This window comes from Varroa destructor, unplaced genomic scaffold (assembly GCF_002443255.2).
Source record: "Varroa destructor unplaced genomic scaffold, Vdes_3.0 BEIS01000004.1, whole genome shotgun sequence".
Classification (NCBI taxonomy): domain Eukaryota; kingdom Metazoa; phylum Arthropoda; class Arachnida; order Mesostigmata; family Varroidae; genus Varroa; species Varroa destructor.
The window spans coordinates 52,536,003-52,557,030 of NW_019211457.1; the positions used below are offsets into that span (position 1 = coordinate 52,536,003).

General features: G+C 44.4%; 2 protein-coding genes across 15 annotated transcripts in view; one reads left to right on the top strand and one right to left on the bottom strand.

Moving 5' to 3' along the window:
* LOC111248586 (uncharacterized) overlaps positions 1-21,028 on the bottom strand; it is a 108,103-nt gene that overhangs the window by 68,702 nt on the left and 18,373 nt on the right. Inside the window, exons 4-5 of one of the 14 annotated variants that reach the window (XR_015327260.1) lie at positions 18,803-19,103; positions 15,877-17,804 (exon numbers count right to left, since the gene is read on the bottom strand). The exons of 9 other annotated variants lie outside the window; for them this stretch is intronic. The gene's annotated coding sequence lies outside the window, so the exon portion shown is untranslated. Of the gene's footprint in view, positions 1-52; positions 669-6,121; positions 7,781-15,876; positions 19,104-21,028 lie in introns of those variants that run through there. 4 more of the 14 variants (XR_015327263.1, XR_015327267.1, XR_015327266.1 and 1 more) reach the window with 4 other exon arrangements.
* LOC111248584 (phosphatidylinositol 3-kinase regulatory subunit alpha-like) overlaps positions 1-21,028 on the top strand; it is a 104,091-nt gene that overhangs the window by 15,901 nt on the left and 67,162 nt on the right. The window lies entirely within an intron of this gene.

Genomic DNA, 21,028 nt, shown 5'->3' on the forward strand with positions numbered 1-21,028 from the left:
ACATGTCAGTAGATGGGGATATTTGACCAACTGAAAATGGAAAAACCGGTAGTGTATGCACGATCGCATCTTAATACAGTGACTCACAGTTTTTATTGAAGCTGGAGACATACTTTGTTTACGAGAATAATTAGTCAAGGTAAACTCGCTTGTCCAGTGACGAATTTGTGTCACAGAGGAGCAGAAGCGTCTAGAAGGTTAGAAAAATTGAATGAACAGCATGAATATGATACTAGGTTTTCAAGTTGTGCATCTGTGACCGTTCCGTGACAAACGACATGACTCTCGGTTGTTTTATAACGATAACTTTCGCATGATGTTTAGGGCATTCACAGGTGTCTCCTACATTACACCTCCATTAATTTGTCTCATTGTCGGCACTAATCCACCTTAGATAAGTCGACCGGTTTTTTCGAACCATGTACTGGGATCCTTGTGAAGGGCTAGAACAGCGCCGACTTGCCGATCCCGACGGTTCTGGCTGTGACGGAGGCTCTACTTGCCACTTTGTGCTGATCTGCAAATTATATTTTTTTCTAATTTCATCTCCTTTCCTTATTTGATTCAGATCGCATATTGGTCCGATAGAAAAGTATGACTGTCGGCTTTGTTGAGCATCGACGGTTGCCTATCGACGCTTGGCTCGTTTCCATAAAACACTTGTTAATCTGCAAATGGTTACATAAACAGGGAAACTAGGTATGGCATAGCTGTAAAAAAGATATAATTACATTACGCTCTGCTTCTATCTGTGTTCGACTCGGTCGAATAAATTGAACGCGGACTAGTGGAGTGACATTTTTAGAGCGTCTACGTGAGACTTGAGTTTAATCTATTTTTCCATATGGCTCCTATATTTGCTAGCTGCCAGCGTCAACGTCGAAGTGTGTGGTGACCCTGACAGATTAACGCAAAGACGATAGCTTTTTTTCATCAACTACATGTTATGAACGCCTCGTCATATTCAGTATAAGATGCTGTATTTGCAAAGCAGTTAGATAATTGAAAAAAACAGCGCTATTTCCAGCGTTCAACCAGCGGCACCTCGTCGCACTTCGTTATCGAAAGAATGATCGGTGATGCCAATTACAAGTTCCAGTTTGACAACCTATAGCAAAACTTTTGGAAAAGGAAGCCTTATTTTTTGACAAACCATCATTGTCTATATATATATATTGTATATAAAATATACACACGGAGATCGAGAATGGTCATGACACCAAAAAAATGAGCGCATGTTCTCTTTATGTCAGGCGGCAATCCGCCGCTCTGAAGGCTACTCCCAACAGCGCGGTGTCCTATTTAGGTCAATAGGCCGTTGAAGACGGAAAGCTAAATATTTACAGTTGTATGAGTATTTTAGAGTGGTCTATAAAGTTACAAGAATTACTTTCGGCTGGCATACAAAATCACAGTATGAATATAGTTACGACTGTCTCTTATGCGGGCAGCCTATTTCTCAAAATGTTCTTAAGAAAATAGACAGTTATATGAGTGTTCTGTTAGACGCAGACAGATGTGATAGCAAGGAGACATTATTTTGCAAAGGGCAGATTTGTGGAACGTGCTTCTCGACGGTGGAACATTTGTCGAGACCAAATCGTTTTTGCTAGACTTGCTGCTGACTTAGTATTGATACTCAAACCATAAAGGATCGTATTTGAAATGGTTAGAATAGAGATTTCTACACAGCTCAACAATCTGAGCAGTTGCTCTTCTACCCAGCATCGAACGTGTTAACTGCCCATAGTAAGTTATCCTTTCGTTAGGAGTATAACTAGTTGTACACATAATCAAGGGCACCCCAATTGTATTATATTACGCTGTTTTTACTAAAAAAAAACTTCCTGAATTATATTTCATATATCGCTATTCAGTTTTGAGCTGTTCAGAACTGTTTGTTGTCCCGCATTAAATGTCAGCTAGATTGCATCGCGGTGGAATATCACTCCGCAGATGACCGGACCACAATGCCACCATTGAACTTCGAATGTGGACATTGATGGATGGCTACAAGTTACACGAACCACGGCGATCACACCTTAGACACATACATAGTTACACGCATACGCATCGCCTCAATGCAATGCGTCTTGATGAACATATGAGACGCGTGAATGGGGTAGGGAATTGGAGCAAGGGGTACGTTGAAAGATGTTGCAACAAAGAAGCAATTGTGTCCGCTTTTTCGCAATACGCTAAACAACATCTTATTATCCTCTACGTTCGCACAACATTGACATGCATTCGCACGCTGAGCGCATAACAGCAGCGGGTTCGGACGGCACAACGCGCGTTATACCGTCCACCGGCTATAGCGGCACGGTGGGCTGCCGCTAACTGACGCTAGTAACAGAGGACTGGATGGATACTCTCCTGTGACTACGGATGTACACGGCGGTCCGTGTGTCTCGCTGGCAGCGCGTGGCGGCAATCCTTGTCGTAGTAATTGTAAGTGCTTGGGGGGGGGGGGGGGGCTTCTTGAGGTGTTCTTAACATGGATGACGCGCCGCACGTCATGACTGAACGATAATGGTACTGGTTCTGGCGATTTCGTAATTTAGTCTCCATCCCACCCTACTCCCGGATCTTACCTGCCTGTTTGCTCGAGTCCGGCAGCTCAGCACCGGCGTCAACAGCCGCTCCAGTCAATGGAGGAACGGTCAACAATGAACAGAAAAAAACGACATAGGAAAAGCACAGTATGGTTGTAATAGTCAAAGCAGCACTACTGGCATCTGCTGGTCAAAAGACGATGAAGATGAAAGAGAAGAGTCTGTGTATTTGCGTGAGTGGCACATTGTGGTCATACTGTTAGTTTTCGGCATGGCCACAAGGCGAAACTCTCTTCAGTCTTCTTAGGGTGTTCGGCCAACACAACCCGTACGGACGTTCATCAGCATCAATAGCAGTAAGCAAGTTCCACTCCACTGCAGCACTGTTGCTTGTTGTGGTGCCACTTCCGCAGTATACTGTTGTTACGTCTTGTGAAGAAAATCGTCTTACTGTTCGACGTATACCACTCCAGTTACTGCAAGCTTACCTTAAGCTGCTGACATTGGCCTTACCGCCATCATCGGTCGAAGAGTACGTAGGAGAGAGCAACCTGCTCCCTGTAAGAAGGAGCATTCAGGGTAAAGGTTCTCATCATTGACGCTGTTGATTCATCCTCTGCTGCTGTTTTTTGAAGGAAAATCTGAAAGAAGACGGTGGCCGATGATGGAACGCAATGGCAGCACCACGTTGTACAAATAAGCCTACCAGCTTGTTGTGCTTGTCTGACTGCAGTTATGTGTCGTTGAAGGCCCGCTTTTGCCTAGTACGCCTTGCTGCCTGGGAGTGCTCGGTATTCATCACTTGTTTTACTACTTGCCTTTCAGATAAGTACTCCCACAGCAGGTTAAGCCCGCGATTGCAGTAAGCCGCAGATTTCGATCCCCCCCAGTTTACTGCTCATACTTGTGCGGCCATCTTCTATCCGCGGAGACCTTTTTCTTTGTTCATGCTTTTAATTCGAGTGGCAGAAAAGGCGATGGGGCAAAGTGCTTTAACCGAATCGCAAAGACATAGACTAGCACACTGACATATTAAGAGGTATTAAGCTCAATATGCAAACTAAAATCGGATTTGTTTATTCATAGGATACTAATGGACATGCAGACTCCGGACGTTATCATCTCTCTTGCCAAGATTGCGCCTACAATAACTGCCGGTGACCAGCGCGGCGTTTATTTGCTATCCCGTTAAAACAATGCCCGCTGGACCCCTGCCTAAGGGTCGCTATGAATAGGTGGTCACAAATTCGATGCCTACTATTATTCCTATATCAGTACGCTGCAAAAAAATAGCTGCGTCATATCTGTGAGCATGGCCAAACCGAGATCAATGCAGGCCATGCAACTCGGCACAGGAAATTATACATACGCAGTGGGTTGCGGTTTTCGACTGTACTCATTTCTTGGTACTACTGCCCAACGTTCGCGACGATGAGCAACAATTAACGGCCGGGACTGGCTACCGTGCGCTCTGAAAATCAATCCTATTACGATGAGTACGCCTGACCATCATTGTGAACAAACGTAACGGTAAAAGCACTTGAATGGCAGAGCCACCGTTAAAGTTGTTGCTGTTGCCAACAACAGTATCACCAGTGTCACACAGGAGCATGCGTATAAAATGCTGACTAAACCAAGACAATATCCAATGGTAGAGCGGCAAACACCAACCGTCAATAATCTATCAGCAGTCGCCCAATATCGAATGGCAACGGCCGGACATCGAATTGAAATAGTAGTGGAATGGTGGTAGAAAGAATCTACTTCTATTACTGCCGCGGTACAGCGGCAGAAATCGGTGTGGGGTAACTTTACTTATTTCTCTGTTTGTATGCCCGTGAGCATACGCAGCGGCACCGTTGCGGCCGTTTTTGTTGGTATATCCTAAACAGGAGCAGCGCAAAATATCAGCAGTGACATGGATGAACATTAGCGATACCGCTGCGAACCGCCACTGCCTAAACGTAATAACGGGTCCCGTAGCAACCTAACGCTACCGCTGCCGGATTGTGGGCGTCACTTTACTCAATCATTACTTCGTGTTCGTTCATCTGCTCGTCCGTGCGTCTGTACAGCCGTCATAACTGAAATGACGCCGTAACGTACACTAAGCATTGGCTTTTTCGATCAGAAGCTTCACCCTCTATCTACAATAGAACGCACGAACGTCAGCAGCGACACACCAACGGCGCGGCTGTCGTTCAGCTGCTATTATCCTGCCGTCGCTCTTAGCCGTTGTAGTCGGAGCGGAAGTAGAAACGGTAGAGGTAGCGTCCGTGCGCGCAGCCTTGCATCAGTAGGACAACTCTGTGCATTGGTTTCTGTTCTAAAGATTAAAAAAATTCTGTCACACAGCTTTTCTATGAAACCAAATTCGGTTCACACAATGAAAGCGAAAGAAATTCTTCATAAGAAAATCACAGCTAAGATTCGACAACGGTTGCGACAAAGACATGAAACAGCGAAGGCATGCGACTCTACACCAAAGTGACTGACTATTAAAATCGTGTACGATTTACGCGCGGTAAAAAGTGTAACAAAAACCTGTCGGATTAGTCCATTAGAGGAAGACAAGTGTGTCAATACGCTCCATGACGATTAATTCTATCGCTTCGGTCTGTTTCTGGCCAGGCTTTGCCTAAACCTTACCTCTGGAAAATATACGGCATCTTGTGATACTGTGTTATCCATCCACGTGTTGTTTATTTGTCAAGCTAGAAAAGACTGCGCACGTTCATAGGTCATAGGTCAGCTGGAATTTTGCGCCATCTTTGACAGACTTTATTGACTGTCAATTCAGACGAATAAAGACAACGGTCCAGCATAGACATAAGAATGGGTCAGTTTGTTCCGCCTCAGCTTCTGTAGAGCGCGTGTCTCATGGTAAACAATTATTATTTTAATGCACAGAACAGTATACTTTAATTAGTTGCAGTAACATTTTAGCTCCACGTAGCTAGGTCAATCATCAGCTCCTCTGCAGACATCTCGAAAACGAGTCGATAATTGTAGATTCTTAGTCGCGAAATAAGCCGACCTAACTGTAGTCTAAAAAGTAATCCTACTACCCTAAACGCTTAAAGGATTATAAGTTTCAAGTTCTCGATCGTCTCAGAGCTTATGCATTGTGAAGAGAAATATGTGCAATGTGTTACGATGTGAAAGCCGAGTAAGCTATTGCTGAACAGCTTCTCTGACAGATATTGGCACAAATAAAGTTTCCAATACATAAAATTTATCCTAAGAGTTACTCAGACAACTTCCAGCTTAGTCGACGGGAACTTATCTTTTCAGTGTTGCGCAATGAAACGCCTAATTGGCAGAAGGATGTGGAATTATACGCCAATTCTTTCGACTTCTACAGATCCTGGTCGGTCGGAGATAGGGCTTTCTTTTTTTTTTTTAGCATTAACATCCAGTTCTGAGGCATACTATTATTCTTAGTGCTAACTTGGACGGACACAGCCGGAAACATCACCCAATAAAATTAGAAAAAGCCGAAAAGTTGCTAGCCCTTATAGCGGTCAACGATGGATGATTTACGGTGATGATAACAAAATTAGCAGTTATAGATATATAATACTTATTTATTTTGGTTTCTTTCCGTTGCGTTCTGCCCGTTTGTTCCATTTTATCTGCGCTCTCCGTACGCACTAAGACAGCCACATAGCCATAGTACTGTTAAATGACAATCATGCATAAACAATGTCGAAGCTCTCGATCGTTGCGATCAATGGAACGGTGCTCGGAATAGCGTTCAAAGAAGCACGGCCTATGGAAGATAGCGTGGGTAGATATGACAAACAAAAAAATACTAACAACACTCGTTTTTTCTGTTTTGAATATGACAGATAGATAGGTGAAGTTGTATAGGTTGAAAAATCTATAAATCAGAACATCGTTCCAGAAAAGGGTTCGTCGTTCAAGAACTCCAAAATCTCTTGAAGCGTAGTAATCGGCAAGATACAAGGGAACTATCATAATTTGAATAGGTTTGTACCAGATAGGTGGGAAGTTCATGGACGCCGTCGTACCCTCTCTAAAAAGTTTCGTTCGAGGTATTGAAATTCGAAGGCCCTTGCGCTTGGAAACACGGTAGGGTTTGACTCCAATCTATACGCATTTTACTCAAGCAAATTCTCTTTCTTAAAGATCATTCTCGGAGCCTAAAAAATATTGGAGACTTTAATCTGAATTACTCTCCCAGTCTGGAATTGGTGTAGCGCCGATTTTAATATGGTCGGACCACGGAATTTTTCTGGATTAACGGCAATCATCATCTTGGCTTGGGTCAGCTAACCTGACCGTCCGGATTAGTATTTTCGCTATGTGAACCTCTTTGCCCCTTCTCGTGCACCGAACCTTTCATTGTTATAGTCGAAAGCGCTCGACTTAGTTTGACGCAGGGATACCAGTAAGACAGACAGACCACTGGCGAATGAAAGCTAGTCCCTCGAGGAATGTGGTCGAAGTAATCCTCCATTCGCGTGTGCTCAATGGACCCTGACCAAAGAAGGGACATACATAGGCCGTCAGATACCAAGATCGGCAGACATACGCTTGGAATGGCTAGAAAACAGACAGCGAAGAGGGAATTGGAGATTTCATTCAGCTAGAGGGTACTGGTCGCCTTCGCGGCCGCGGTTGCCGCCGTCACGGCGTTTGAGTTAATTGACCAAATTCCTTTCTTTCCCCCGGGGGTTCCACCGTTATCATCGTCGTTTCTTCGCCTTCTTCTTTTACTCAACTTTAACAAAACAGCGCCGGTGACAGTGATAGTCGCTTTGAAATGCACCCCCACCACTGCCACAACTATTATGGCTGCTACTATTCATCCTGCCTATCCTTGCCTTCGTTTTCGTTTGTTGCCCTTGATGTGGCTTGCAGCCTACCGACGTTTCAAAGGCATATCCAAGCCGATGCTAACCTTACCGCTGGCAAAACGGTCGTTATCGATTCCATGCAATAGTCCGCTTCGACCGAATTGAGCAGGACAGTGCTAGCGGCAGCGGGGAGCGATGAAGAAACTAGCCGCTGTGCGAGTATTGCGACAGTCCTGCTACGAACCCAATGGTGTTTCATGTTGGTTTAGTCGTGTGGATGCGGGGTCGGCATAGTCTGAAACGTCGGTCATGCCCCTAGTGTCTCTTTGTGTGCTCGCTGATCGATTGATCGGCTCCGTTGAGCTCGCTGCCTACACAACTGTGCATGAATGGGAAGAGTACCTAGAAAACGTACAAATGCACACATGGCTGAATATGAGCCAGAGATATGCGATGGACAGTGGCAGACTTTACTGAAGCCGTTACGGTCTCTTTTGAGAATAAAAGTCAGTTACTACTGTTATTACTCATTTAATTTTCCACTAAAGCGCCAAGTTTGCTTAAGCAGCAATCAGGATAATTAACAGATCTAATCCAAACTTATCATTTCATAAAACTACACATGACTATTAATTAAATCTGACGAGCCTGACCAACTAGAAGCCGGCTGCGATTTGTTTGACCAATTTACGCGAAGTAAACAGATGACGCGACCTTTTTTGTTTCAGTCCCCCAACAGAATTAAGACTCGCTTTGGGACCCTCTCAAAGTCACCGGATTTGGGTTCGCTTGTCCCATCACTCCTCCCTCCCCCCCCCTCGCGGAATGAACTATTGTTTCGGATCCGCCTCGACTGCATCGCCAATGTAACAGCAGGAGGTCCCCGCTGTGAAGGTCAGCGTCGCCTTCCTTTTCATTTTTTCTGTCGCCTCTTCTTTGCTCGTCATCGTCTGCAATGTTCAGTCAGTTTCTGATGTTGAAGTGCATTTTGCAATGCCGCTTTCTTCAGTCCCGTTTGCAAGCCGCCAGCTTCGTGCAGCAGCAGAAGTGAGCTTACGTAGACTATTTGCTGCTGCTGCTGCTGCTGCTGCCCGGCAGCCTAACGTTACGGGATTCTGCTGGTCTTGGGCTACGTCGTGTGCGGAGCGCTCCGACACAGCAGCTGTTGTTGAAAACGTCGGCTGATTTGTTGTCGGGAAGCCTGACTGGGGACTCTTGTCGAGCCCAATCGTGCATCGGGCCCGGCCAGGCTGACTGTGGCACTACCGTCGACGACTACGGCCGCCCTTGCCAACCAGGCGGCTGGAAAGGGCGCCTATCGCTTATACAGCTTCTTCAAAATGCTGCTGTTACCGCCAATGATGATGAGGCGGTGGGCAGCGAGTGAGCCAACCCTGATCGTGGTAATGACTGCACGATAGCATCTGACTTTGCAATAGGCTAGTGCGGGGTTAACGCTCGATGATGATGCGGATAGTGATGATGATGATGATGCTAGCGGTGATGGTGGCAGTGCCGACGCTGCTGTTGCTTACAGCGGTGGTCAGTCAACTTCTTGCTTGCTACTATTATTAGCACCACAACCACATGTACTACTGTCAAGAGCGTCAAGCACCGCGAGTACTTGCTTGGGTGATTTTGTACCAATGAGGACGGTGGCGGACTTGGGCGCCGTCGAAGCAAGCTTACTACCCGTCGACGTCGCTGTTGTCGTACTGGACAAACGTCGAGTGGTTTTAGTGACCCCGATCAGCTCGCGGTGACTAACTGCAGCAACAAGCCAGTGAACCTCGAAGGACTGCTGCTGCTGCTGCTGCTGCTGCTGCTGCTGCTGCTGCTGGCAGTGATCTGAAGCACAAGAACTTTCACTTGCACGACACAACGGAACGTACACGGACCCGCGCATGCGCAGCGAGTCAATGAATTAGGGCTATTATGGTCCAGAGTGCAGCAGCGGTGACGACAACAACTAGACGCTGATAGATACATAGTCGTCTCACACGTCAAAGCCAATAGAAGACGACATGCACTTCGTACATGAAAATTGCCATCATTAAAAACAGACATTGCAACTCATCTATATTTCTAATTTATATTATCCATGTTGAGGTGGACGAAACTGCGGTTCGTTTGTGTGCAGGTCGTATCCGTTGCAGGACCATAAAGATCGCTCAAAGCTTTTCAAATAACCATATGTAGTATTGAAAAGTATTACACTGGTTGTGAGTTTTAAGGTATGGTCGAATTCATTTTCCTAGATAATTTAATGAAATTAAACATATATAATAGTGAACTATATACGATAATCGAGCGCAATATTCATTGTACCTGCTGGAGTAATAACCAGCATACACAATCGGCAGTAAAGGTATCTCCACTGAAGTTGTCTAACTCTGTCAAATTGTCTATACAAAAAAATCCAAACTTTCAGAAAGATCAATGCGCGCATGATGAAAGAAAAAATATAGCCTGAACAGAGGCGACGTATGTGCGTGAGATCAGGCTGACCTTGTTTCTGTATGTGTGATACCCGACGGAGATTCGTCCAGGAACTGAAACTGTCAAAAAGTTCGTTGCGTGTAGCGGTCCTCGGTGGCATAGGTCTATAAAACTGACGACTGTCTTCAAAAATTCTTTGCCATATTTTCGAAAGATTAGAACCGACTGCTAATTGGCTAGCTTAAAACAGCCGCAGCAGCCGCAGCAGCAGCAGCAGCAGCGGCATCTGTTCAACTATTACCTCACGCCACTCAACTGTCTGAGCTGTCGTTGATGGCACCTACAACAAGGGCCTACATGCTTTCACTATCCTGTGAAACATGACAAGGGACTCATTAATCCCGGTCTGTTGTCAAACAAACAAAGCTAACTGGGCACCTTTCTTCCTGTTCTGTACGTATATTTAGTTGATGGCGGCGTAATAATATCTCTTTTTTTATATCGCTCTGACAATCGGTTTGCCATATCCGCTCAATCCTGTTCCCTCTCTGCTACGTATTCGTACCTCGAGCAAAAGGGGTGCAATCACCAATATACAGTCGCCAGCCGATCTCGTAGCGATGGCTGAAGATGCATTTATCGATTCCGAGAGGTTCTTTGTTCACTTGTGCGATGTAGCCACGGTTGCAAGGGAAAGAAATGTACTCAATCACTGCGAACTATAGAAGGCTGTGAGTGTGTGTGTGTGTGTGTGAAAATCAGTCGGAGGAGTCTAAAGCTTCGTGGTGTTTTTGTGAGAGGGCAGCAGAGTGCGAGAAAAGCAGGCAAGAATGTACCCTATCTATCAGGTAGAGCGGCAAATTGTGGTATTAAGGCTCAATGTAAGGTGAGGCTTGTGTCGCTTCTTACAGTCTTCTCTCAAGCGATTTCTGTGGAAAATGTGATTGGTGGCTATGGCACTGTAACACCATACTGCTGACGCGTGCCTAGACGAAATGGGTAGGCAAAACTATCGCTTCCTTCGATCCAGCATCGCTTGTTAAACGCACGACGATTCCATGGGGCGAGCGATACGATGATGGCTCGATTTTTCCGGCGGCTTCCTCGATGCTTGCAGCAATAACATCAAAAGCGATACTTCAATGGTTCTTTCTGTCTGCTTCCATTGCGCATGCACGCACAAATCCCTTACGTACCTATATGCGTACTGCAGCGGTAACGAAGTGTAAATGGCATTGGTTTACCCCGTTGTACTTGTTCGTGCACCGGTCCATTTCGACCTCTTCATTCGTTCGCTGGCTCGTTCAGATACCCAATTACATTGCAAACACGAGATACATTATCAAGGCATGGACCAAAAGGGGATATAAAACAAGAGAGATTTCCATCAGGTGGGCTACTACAATGGTACAGCTGTGCCCGGATAAGTAGAGGTTTCGGTGTCAGGCCGCGTGCGAATTGTGCTGGCCTCAGATCTGCTGTCGTTGTTTTATACGGCTCTATAGAATAGGTTTAAACTTGAGCAAATTATAGTGGTCGATTACTCATTATAATAAGAACAATAGTTAGCAGCACGCTTGGATTACCTAGAATAGCTAATTTCCCTTATTATATATTGCTAATATAACAATATTATATGAACTAGTTTAGTACTTGACACGTATCGTTTATATAAATGTCTTCAAGAACAATATCATATAAATACTAGCGAAAAAGTGGGGTAAATTAGAGCGAATAGTTTATCAATCGATAACCCGCATGTACACAAACACGCGGGCACACACGTTTCCAAGAAAAAAAAAAACATACAACACATATCAATAAAGGCTGTTCGATCTGCCTTTATTCTGGGAAGTTTTTTTTTTTTCTGTTTTCCATTACGGGAGCCCATCAAACATGTGTGCGCGTTCATGGCTAGAACGTACGCCCATCCTTCAGTCTGTCGGCCATCTACAGAGTTATTCCAGTTAAGGTCCGTGCTTTATACGTGCGTCTTACCTCACTCCTCCGCCTGTCTTATCCTCCCCACATATCTTCGTTTTTCCCACTGTTACCCTGCAACTTGCATAATTCTGAGCTTTCGCTCTCCTATTCTCTCTCATTGTTATTCATCTTTTCCTGCCGGTTGCATGCTTTTCCGTTCCCTTTTACGTCTACCCGTTCATCGCTACTGCTTCGGCAGCCGCTGCTGCTAACCAAAGTTTTTTTTCCTTCCACCGTTGCCGGCCAAGCTACGGACTACCATGGCCGCTTGGTCATCAACTTGGTGCTGCTTCGTTGATTGTGCTGTGTTGTAGGGTTAGCTGCTTTGTTAGACTCACTCTGTAGCTGACTGTTTCGACGCTCTACCGGCAGCCAGCCCACCGCGTGCCTGCCTGACTGGCCGTATCCCGCGGCGACGGTCGACGCGCAAGTCGTTGACCCCTTGGCGACGACTATAGCAAGAGCTATCCAATCATGCAACAAAGACTTCTAGCGATAAGCAGCAGCGGCGGCGGCGGCGGCGGCGACAGCAGCATCTGCTACAGAAACTTGACGGTAGCCGCATTTATAGGATATACATAAGGTCTTTGTAGATATAGGCCAAGCGCGTGACTTGAGGCCGTTCCTTTGTGTCGATTTCAGGTAAGCAAATGGACTGACTGACTGACTGACTGACGGACTTCGCTGACTGTTTCTAGGTCATTTCATGCGCCATATATATGATTGTACGTATATGGCAAAAACAACACCAATCGAAACACGTTCCCCTATTTTACTATGATAAATAAGAGCTCATAACTGACGAATGCATAGTCGTCACGGGCCGTCGTTATAAGATGGCTCAAGAAACGGTTTTACCGCAAATGCAATTGCCGGACAACGTGGCAATAAATATATCATCTGGGAGCATTTCTACATACATATCCCCAGATGAGCTCCTTAAGGCGAACTTATACACTTGACGTAATGAAGGTGCTTGCTTCATAAACATAAAAGCGAAAGCTGTTTTACAACAGATCTTCCACTATGATGATGATACGTAGACAAGCGATAAGTAGGTGCGAAACGGGATTGTTCAATAGAGTATTTTTACGAAGAACGAGACCCGAACGATACACAAACCGCAGTAATAATAATATGTTATCGAACCATTGGGTATCCCAGTTGCACCCTAGCGCAGGACGAGAATAGATGGGCCTATGCCACACTCACCCTAATAATTTATGCTCATTTTTCGTACTTGTATATGTACCCATATACATTTCCATGTTACCTTACACATCGAAACACTCGACAATCTGTGTGTGTGTGTGGCAAGCTTTCGTTGTTATCGTTCCCACATATAACATATTCGCGTTAGGAATCACTACAATGTTTCCAAACGAGCGAATTTTTTTACGCGAAGTTTATGTTTTTCCATATTTTTTATATGACACGCAGAACGAAAAAATAGTCCAATTGAAAATGCCCGCTTCACATTGACATGAGCATAATAGCAGACATGAAACTGAAAAATTACTTGCGGCCAATGGAGCCTAAACCTTGTAGCCAAGCGGTTGTGCATTATGTTCTAAGTAATAGATTGATATCAATGAGATTTAGTCGTAAGCTGACAAGACGTTACAGCTGATTGATTTGTTTTTACAGCTACGTAGTAACTTCTCCTGTTATACTAGATTAAGTGTACCTAGATTAGTTGAGTGGCAAATGATCGCTACTACATGATGGAAACGATTTACAAAGCAAAAATAAAAACTGATTGTTTGGAAAAGACACTCAGCAGACTGTGTACATGTATCCAAAACGTCCAAATATGCTGATGGTCCCCACGATCACGTTAAGTTAAGCGGCCACTTTCAAAGGTTAGCAAAAAAGACCTTTGTTAACAACTATCAACGGCTGCAGCCATAGCTCCATTCTTGCAGGACCGCGAGGTACGCGCATTTATTACTGTCCCAAAATGTTTGCCCTCGACACCGAACAACGTTCAGCGTCGGTACCTTGCTCATATCTACGTAGCTATTCCTCCTGGACGGGACAGCGAAGAGACTCTCTCTCGTGTTAATTTGTTACAAAAGTAGGAGAGTGGGGCCTGTCGAATGGTGAACGAGCGTCAGAGTCAAGCAAACCCTCATTCGTATCATAATTAAGCCAGCAAGGTCTGTTCGTTCCTCAACAAACTATCGTATCGCGACGCCAGCTACTGCTGGAGAACTCTTAATCAGCTCGTGACTGTGGGGGGTAAACATATATTTCGAGTTTTACGTCTGCTGTATGCTACTGCCACCAGTTTAGACGGCTAGCTTCCACTAACATCAGCAGGGAAAATCGGACCGTGTGTCAAAACAGACCAGTTTCTAACCTAGGCCTATTATTATTATTATTACTATTGCCTTTGGCAGGCACTCACTTTTAATGTAGCGAGACCATAGCGCTATGCTGCTCCTAGTTTCCGCACATCCTCGCTGATCCCAAAAAACGTACTCTGGATTTACTGCCGTCCTTCAGCTAACGGGATATTAACAGCAGCAGAGGTAACGCAACACCAACTAATAAAACTATGTGATAAGCTCCAAGTCAGTACTCTACTGGTAAAAGTTAAACCTGCGAGCGAAACAGAAGGTTAATATGCACAGGGTATGCCACCTAAATTCGGGCAAACTTTTGCGGACTGTTATCGCACTGGTCATACTCCCATCTGTTACTTTTGGCACTAGACGAAGGACACTTTATTCTTATGGCAAATAACAGCGCGTTATTTTCAAAATTTCAATGAAAATCACCATCTATCTCGTCTTTCTGCGGTGGAAGAGCATTTACCAAGATCGTAAACTTGCCCGAGGTCAATAGTTTACGTCAGTGCCGATTCTCACGCAGCTTCGAAAAATTTCGAGGCAGACTTCTATAAGGAAAATCAGAGCATCCTTAATAGAAAATCAATTGCCACCTGGATCATCCAGATAAACTTTAACGATTAAGCTTTTCGGAACTTTTCGCATTTTTTTTTAACTCTTTGGTCGCTTTCATTTTTGGAGTTTTTGGCCCGCTACGAGCTAAAACTCCAATGGAATTTAATTTTAAATTCCATTGGAGTTTTTTTTTAATATGGCGTATCCGAACTATATTTTAGCAACGTTGAATTTACCAATATCGCATAACGCATTGTTATCGTGCGGATTAAAAAGCTGTTTTCAGATAGGAAAGGAATGGTTTGAAAATGACTAGTAGCAGTTAAGGTCCTAAGTTGAAGCTGTCATGGTCGTGAATGGTTTGTTTTTTTCGCTTTTTTTTTTTTTTTTTAATAAACACGACCGTAGAAAAAAAAGCGACACTTTTGAGGTGTGTAAAAGAGTTTGTTGTAATATATTTTTCTATTTAGACCCATTCTTTAAAAACAGTGCAGATGAAAAAACTTCTAGACAATACGGATATCGTATCTGTCTTTGTCCGCAAACCCTTGTTTAAAACCTGCTCTACAGCACATGTAAAGTAATGTACAATGCGTCGGATGCAGTACTGAATCCACCTTACATACACGAATGGGCTAATATGGTCAAGAAAAGTATCTATTTTCGGTTCTGAAGTAATTTCAGATTGTATAAATTAATAGAATCGTTGTTGTTTCAAAATTCAACAGGATTGTCTCTCATTCACGACGGGGAGTGATGACCAAAATTCAGGTCACAATCATATCTTGTCGCAAACAACAGTGGCAGGCGTTCTCGATTTGGGACCTACAGCAGCATGTGTCCTTTAATAGGAGGTTTTAGCTGGCCGCGCTGGGGTCGGTACCATCATGAATGCTATTTTGTAGCTTACTTAATTAGATATGTAAATTGAATTCTAACACAGTACTACATTTGGTCTACCTAGTTCAGGGATTCGCTAATCCAAGTGATAACGCTGCGGTACGTGCGAGAAGCGTGATTTGTCATACAATCAAGCAAAGCTAGCGGTCAGGCGGTTTTCCGTTTGCAGTTGCTGAAGTGAAAAGATGCATATATATATATATATATATATATATATATATATATATATATATATATATATATACATACATAGAAGATAACCTATGAAGGAACAGAGAGAACACGCTTAGTAATTGTTGAGCAAGGCGCACAACTCCTTTGGGCGTGGGTCTCACAGCTAGCTATGTTGACAAGCAATAGTAAGAAAGACATGGACCGACGATGGCAGTAATGAAGGACATCATGAACCACTGCTTTACCCGAGATGGTGTCACGGTCGATTCCCGGGAGAGATGGTGTCAAACGGCTCTATTGCCGGTCCGATAAAACACAATTTATCGCCAATAACCATACTGCGGTTACAAAGCACTCTGTTGTGTAGTGGTTATTGGCAGGTACCTTGAGCGTCTTTTTGCAGAAACAAAAACAATAGCGATCATAGAGGTCGATGGCAGCCGCAACCGTCGGAGCAGCTCCAGCGTCAGCCCGGTTCCAACTAGCGACGAGAACCCGGTTCAGATTGGCAAGAACCATCGATCCATCCAGTTATCGAGCCGGGCGATGAAGCAATGAGTCAGCCGGTTATGCATGATCTGACAAGGCAGTGACTGTTCAGCAACATCGCAGCTTCTTCTTCTTCTGCTACTGTATTCACTTGGGTACTGATTCCTTACTTAGTTCAAATATAGATGTAGCAATCGACTGATGTTGTGGGGGACATTGCAGCGTCAGTAGCATCGGTTTTGTTGAAAGGGCCAATGCTGTCGCCAGTGACGCTTGTTGGCGTCGACGGCGACGGCGTTAGCGGCTGTTACAGTTGCTGCTCATAGATGATCATTTGGGTGCTGATACAAAAGATACAGGAAATTTTTAGTTGTCCATATCGTCTGCACTATTGTTACCGACAATGGCCGGTGCGAACGAACGATGGCCCGTGCGCTACGTGGAAGGCCGAATCTCTCTGTTGAAGTTGTTTGCTTGCAGTGTTTTTTCGTTGTTGTGCAAATCGTTATTGCTATTGAAAATAGTCCCGGTCGACTGTGGCACCGTCGAGTTGAGAAGTGACCATCGTCGACGATGGCTACTGGCCTTACCGACTAATTGGTTTTATTGAGGTTATGTTGCCGCTGAAACGGCCCCTTCCACCATGACGCCTACTATGACGATGATGACGATGTTAGTCTGTAGCCATTGCGTGGCCACGTGAATTTCGCACGACTTCACCCAGTTGGTGAGTGCTGTTAGCAATGGCGGCGATCGTAGTTGGTAGCAGGTATTTAACTAGTTGCCAGCCTTATCTAGCTTGCTTAAGCCAGCAACATGCAGACAGACTCCCCCTGTGCAGGAATAACGAGACACAGCATAAAGAATAGCTCTTCATCGTTATCGTTGTCATGAATCGAAAAACAACGATGAAGACTACGAAGGCTGAGAAAGCGAAACGGGTTGATTGGTTGGCTTAGTGGTTCATTGAATAGCTTAGTTGGATACTGGACGGGTATGAATAGGCGTAGCCGATAAACGTCGAATAGAATCGAACAAAGAATTGTTCTTACGTCGAAGACAGAGATGGAGGCAAACGGAAAAGATGTCACCACCCCTAGTAAGGCGAAAAAAGACAGAGAAAAATAGTAAGCCCAAGATACAGACAGACGAATAGGAAAATCACGATGCGTTTTTAATCAATTAGACGGAAAAATATGTATTTGGCAAAAGCGCTCTCACAGTCAATCCTTACATTTTACGCTGTCATACGATATGGGCAATTTTTGATAACAACTCTGAAATAACAACGGAACATGTCTACCAAATCCTTTTTGGTACGGCTCCGCAAACGGATCTCGGACGTCTAATATTGGCATAATATATACCCATACTGAATTAGTCTGCTTCTTGACTGACGGTAGTATTGTTCCTTGCCAACGCAGTCGTGACGAAAATCGAGCGGCGCGTTATATTTGGTCGTTTCGATTATATAAGATGGTTCCGTAGTAGAAAAGTACGTTTATGCGCCTGTCATATGTCATCAGCTGTACCTATTACAACAAACCGTATAGATGTATATGTAATAGTTCTACCTGACGAAGAAACAAGCCTGGCTATACATAGTTGCTATACATAGTTACGGCACAGAAGCGCGTACAGCTATTATTGAAATGGTACCCTACATTATTCTACTACTATTTCGCCATTGTTCCTATGTGTCGCCAACTGCTCCACACGACTGGTGATAGTCAACTTGCATTGAGACAATTAGTTTTTGGCAGCTGTACAGATATTAACTACGTTACGTTTAGCCTTTGAAATGTTTGCCGCTGGCTAACTCGATAAGCCGCCGTAGATGTCCTTTGACCTGATGTAAGACCTATGAAGCGCAAGTGAAGAAGTATCGAAAATGTGATTCGTTCCTTGAACTAGGTATGGCTTCCATCCGTTACTGAATGCAGTACGATATATATAAGGTACGCAGCTCTCCTTTAAGGACCTGTTCAGGCATCCGATGATTCAATAGACACTTGGCGGTAAGCCGAGCACAAAGCTAGATTGCAGCAATGAATAATTGTGACGAGTAAATTTAAAGACGAAGCCATCTATATGTGACATCTGAAGATGATTAGGATTTTTAGTGATGCTCTACTTGTGTGCGGGTGCAACTTTGTGTATATAGCACATTAGAGGCCTTGAAGTCGACTCGCAAATGTAGACTAGTCAAATTATAGCTGTGAAGATTTTCCAGTTTTATATTCTACTCTTACCCCTGCTACTAATATATGTCTATCTGATAGGCGCGTTTGTGCTATGTATGCTAAATCCGTTAGATAGTGCCTCAACGGTTTCCGTCTGCGACGAACGAGGGCCCGAACGTGTGTCAGTGACTTTGTGGCTGCTTCCGTCTGATTATTTTTCTTTCTTTACTTATCTATGCAGCAAATACTTGAATGCGGCGTGATTCGTGTTCGTGTTTGCCTGCCTATATCGCCCCCTCCCTCGCTCGTGTGCCTTTACCTATATGCCTAAGCGTGACGCTCGCTACCTTCAGAAGATCGCACCGTACTTGTACGCTGTGTTCATCTATTGTGAGTGGCGATCATTAAAAAACGATCCGAAGCGAGGTTTTTATGATGGCAGCACCAGCAGCTGCCACCGTTGCTGCAACTGTTCTATTTGGAATTGGAGTTTTGGATCGATTATCCAAGAGGTACGAAGACGAATAGGGATCTTGCGTTTCATTGTTATCGATGCTGCTGCTGCTGCTGCTGCGAATGATCGTATTGGTCTGCAGTGAGATTGTTGTATAGTGCAGCTCGTCCTTGGTGCTGCTTCTACACGTACACCTGTATCACGTCAATTTACTGTTATTATCGTTGCTATGGTAGCATAGTCTAACAGCCCACTAGGAGCCCAAAGGAGCGGCTACGCGAAAAAAGAAGCGTATGTAAAGCTTTTGTTGAAACACTACTACATTAACTACCGTTAATGTAACTACTTACACTGCTGTTATTGCTAACACGCGCCATCTGTTAACATGGCGCAAGCAGTTAATCAATCGACTAATGAACCTGGCAACGCTTCGATGCTGATTTACCGGTCGCTAGAAAATGTCGTTGATTGCAACCGACCGACGTTGACACACAAAGACAACAATCCGCACCAGCAATAGCAACAAACAACAAAACAGCTGACACAACAACGTAAACAGCGTTCGTGTTTCGGCAAACAAAAACATAAATCAGCTAGTAGGGGCTACGCGACATCGACAAGTAAATTGTAGATATAAAGTTCAACGGGACGAGTTTCAACGAAACGAGACAGACTAATTTCGATATGGGTTAATATCGGCTGCGACTATATACAGTAAGAATAGCAAGAGCAATGGGGCACGACGCGACGTCAGTTAGCCAACTTGCTGGTGGGGCGGCTAATTCTTGCAGTTTCGGTGTAGCGCGACATTGTCTATTCATCCGCCGGAGCTTTGTTGTTTATTGCTTAGTAAAGAGTGATTCTGTTAGCTGTCTGCCGCCGCCTATCTTTGTGATCGACTTGTGCATCTGCAAGGCAGGAGGACAAGCAAATCCTACACTCAGAATATTCGGAGGTAACTATATATGCGTTAATATGCCTGTGCTCATCGATAGGTAATAACCAGCTGGACCACGACATCAGGGAGTCTACAAAAATCTTGGCATTGCGCCATGATGACAAAAGTGGCGGCTGTTGTTTCCATATAGAGTATTCGCCGATAAAATGTAATGAGCAAAAGTGTCTACATATCGCTGCCGTTACCGCCTCCATAACTGCTTTGCAATCCCCTACCAGCACCTACTTTACCCTATAGGCTCTGAACCGACGCCCAAATTTACTTCCATAATAAATCATTAACCACTGCTATCCGCCGGCCTTCTAGATAACTGCTACGTAATAAGACAACACATTAGTTGATAACCAAGCACAGAGCCACAAAGATACTTGCGTTGCTTTTGATTTCGCCGGCATGTAAAAAATCTAAGTTAGCGATTGTGAATTTCCGAATTAATTCAGTCTACTTATTATACGGCCTTAACTTCCATATATGAACGCCACTTTAAAGTTTACCTTTGTCTGTTTTTCTCTCATTGAAACCGGAATTAATGGCCAGTATGTCTATCTCCTTGTACCGTAGTCTTCTAGTTCTGTTTCAGTGGCAATATACATATATAAGTGGTGCAGAACAGCACCTATGCCATAGGATAGAATATAATATCACAGCATAATGTATGCATGCACTATGGTACCGATTACGTAAACGATATCGAACCCCGTCACAGTCAACGTTACGTTGCTTTACAACGACTGGCCTTTGCCTACCTGCTGCCACTGCGTATGAACACCACTGGAATAATTTGCCAGCCAGGCGCTTGGTTCAAAATCAAGTTGCTTCATATTGGATGGCTCGAAGCGCGTCTGCCAGATTGTCTAAATAGAGCGGTTGAATATATAGTGTTTCTTTTGCTGTACCTATCGTTGGCGGCGGCACGCACTGCTACATCTGGTGCTTTATTGCAGTGTGGATCCATCTTTCTGGCAGAGTCGATACCAGCGGCAGTAACAGTAGCTACCAGCCACAGCAGCTTTTGCAAGCAGTTCCGGGCTAAAGTGACAATAGTCGACGAACAGACGCAGGTACTGCAGTATCGCTTTCTGCTATTACTACTGCCGGCTTGAATTGTTCAAGGAGCGCCGATCGTCTGTAACCAGCAATAACAATAACAACGGAAGCAAC